This window comes from Sitophilus oryzae, unplaced genomic scaffold (assembly GCF_002938485.1).
Source record: "Sitophilus oryzae breed Bouriz unplaced genomic scaffold, Soryzae_2.0 scaffold_497_pilon_pilon, whole genome shotgun sequence".
Taxonomy (NCBI): domain Eukaryota; kingdom Metazoa; phylum Arthropoda; class Insecta; order Coleoptera; family Curculionidae; genus Sitophilus; species Sitophilus oryzae.
The window spans coordinates 1,255,998-1,259,318 of NW_022147081.1; positions in this window are offsets into that span (position 1 = coordinate 1,255,998).

Below are 3,321 nucleotides of genomic sequence, written 5' to 3' on the forward strand. Positions count from 1 at the left end.
AGACGAAAACTAATATCAGTGTCTGGAGCTCAATTTTCATCAAAAACATGATGGTGAAAACCGTACATCAATATCTATTACCGTTTCGGAGTTACAGGGTGTTTTTCAAAAATGTGCATTTTTAACAAATCGCTGTAACTTTTTTGATATGGAAAATTTTGTATTTCTATCGAAACATTTCCAAAGCACCTTTTTACGTAGAATTTAATGGTTTAAGTATAATTTTTTTTTAAAATTAATAATTTAAGAGTTATCAACAGAAAAAATTATTTTTATTTGGGACACCCCTATATTTTTAATTAATTGAAAAGAATTTAAAATTACCTTTCCAAAAATATAGCACACTTGATATTTTGTTATAATCCCCTTCGAAATACAGAATTTTTAAAAGTTCGCCACTTTTAACTGGTAGGCTTTGGACCCCTTATTGATGATACCCTTAATGGAACTCGAAAACATATTTTTCCAGCAAGGCGACGCATCGCCTCTGAACGCTGAAGTTATCAGGAAATTTTTGCAGCCAATTTCAAGAATAATTGAAGAGCTAACCAAGATCCCAGGCGTTGACCGTCGAGGCCGCCTGACTTAGTGCTCATGGATCTAATCCTATGGATATATTTGCGGGAGAATAAAGGTTCCATATTCTTGCGTATAATCTAGACAAGAATTAGAAATACTTAGCAGTTATGAGAGTGTATATTCCACCCCTACTGAGTTAATGAATTCCGCGAGAAATGTTCAAAAACTGCCCGGTCTGTCCATAACAGAAGACTGTCGATAAGTCAAACACCTGTAGCAAAATCTCATGTCTTGGTTTGCTATTTATTTTTATTGTTATTAGATATAGTTTAAATGTGTTGATGTTGGTTAAAATTGTTTTAAAATGTTATAAATTGTTATAGAATTCTGCGTCTCTCATAGCAAATATTATTTTCGTTTTAATCGATGCTCACAGCTAGATTTTTTTGTATTACAGCCGGTGCCGTTCAAAGCCTACTTATTTAAAGCGGGCGAATTTTTATATACTCTATATCTCGAAGAGGGATCGAGCAAAATATCAAGTGTGTTATATTTTTGAAAAGGCAATTTTATTTTTTTTTTCAATAAATTAAAAATATACAGGGTGTCCCGTATAAAAAATCAAATTTTCTGTTGATAATTCTTAAATTATTAATTTTAAAAAAATTATACTTAAACCATTAAATTCTAGGTAAAAAGGTGCTTTGGAAATGTTTTCATAAAAATACAAAATTTTCCATATCAAAAAAGTTACAGCGATTTGTTAGAAATGCATATTTTTGAAAAACACCCAGTAACTCCGAAACTGTAACAGATATCGATATGCGGTTTTCACCATCATGTTTTTGACAAAAATTGAGCTCCAGACACCGATATTAGTTTTTGTCTATCTCCTATAGAAAAGGGTGTTTCTATTTAAAAGCGTCGAATTTGACCCACCCTGTACATACTGATTTTGAAACCTGCTTTATTGTTGGCTGTGTTTAGTTCGTTAAAAACATAAAATAATAAAAAATGAAATATGATACCCCTGAAAATATATGCACCTATTTAAGACTCACCCTGTAAATTTTTTTATAACGAGGCAAAGCCTTTCTCTTAACAGACATTCGGGATAATAATGTAAATAGTAATTTTCCTGGTGAAGAACAAAGCTCAGAATATTTATTTTACTTACACTAAATGTAGAACCCTTTGTTTTGCGTCCTCCTAGATAATTGTTCCTTCTCCTTAGGCATTTCCCTTTGCCCTCAAAATATGCTAAAGATACCTTCTCGGGTGTAGAATTTAATAGACCGTTCAAAATTGCTAATTGGAGTACTGAAATGTATTCATATGTATTTTATATCATATTTTTACAGTTTATACCAAATAAACTTTTAGTCACATGATTAAGCTTGACCGGCACAGCGTTGCCCACTTTTATATATTTTCTTTTAATCAAAATATTTTAGGAAACAAAAATAAATTAATTATAAATATATAAACAGTTATTATTTACATCAACAAAACTCACCTCGTTAATAGCACTTAAGGGACATAAAGAGCCATTCCTATCGCTTTCCCGTTCAAAATATTCTAATAAAGTTGCGATAAGTTTTTACGGCTATTTCTGGTATAGTTACGGCTATATCTAGTACACTTTGCACTAAAAGAGGTTAGAAGAAGGACATTGTTCGACTGCAAGGTCTGTTAGTAAACATTTTAAATCTTAAAGTATCACAACACTATTTATTTAAACCAATCGGATCTCGTAAGTTCAGATCTCGTAAAAATCTCATAAAAAAAACTTCTTCTTCTTATCACGCCCTCTCCCGCCGAAGGTTGGCGATCCAAATGGCAATTGTGTCTCTGGAAACTGCAGCCCGGAAGATTTCCGCAGACGAGCGTTCAAACCATCTCCTCAAATCTTTTAGCCATGAGTTCTGGCGTCTTCCTACTGATCTTTTCCCTTGCACTTTGCCTTCTATTATGAGGCGCAGTATCTCGTATCTACCACCTCTCATCACATGACCCAGGTATTGCATTTTTCTTTCCTTGATGGTGTTTAGTATCTCTTTTTGTTTCTGCATGCGCTGGAGTACTTTATTGTTGGTGATCCTTTGTACCCATGAGATTCGCAGCATCCGTCTGTATATATACATTTCGAAGGCTTCTATTCTCTTCTCGGTCTGTGAATCCAGTGACCAGCTCTCACATCCATAGAGTAACACAGAGAAGACGTAGCATCTGGCCATTCGAGTTCTGATATCCGCACTGAGGTCTCTTCTTGTAAAAAATGATTTCATTCTCACGAAGATTTTTCTCGCTTGCTCAATTCTTGAAAATATTTCTCTTTTCGGGTCGCACTGACTATTGATGTTAGCTCCTAAATACTTTATTGAGGTCACTTGTTCGATTGTTTGTCCCTTGACACGCAGGTGTGCATTTATTGGAGTTTTTAGAAAGACCAATAGTTTGGTCTTGGAGACATTGAGATGCAGTCCAAACATCTCACTATAGTGGACTACGGAATCTATAATGCTTTGCAGTTCTTGTATATCGTTGGCTATTATAATCGTATCATCGGCATATCTGATATTGTTTATTGGGATTCCATTGAACTTGATTCCGCCCTGGATTCGATCCAGTGCTTCTCTAAATATAGTCTCCGAGTACAGGTTAAACAGGAGCGGAGACAAGACGCAACCCTGCCGAACACCCCGTCTGATTTGTATATCTTCCGATGTTGACTGCTTCATCTCAACTACCGCCGTTTGATGCCAATAAAGTTCTGATATGAAACGTAGGTCTTGTTCGTCA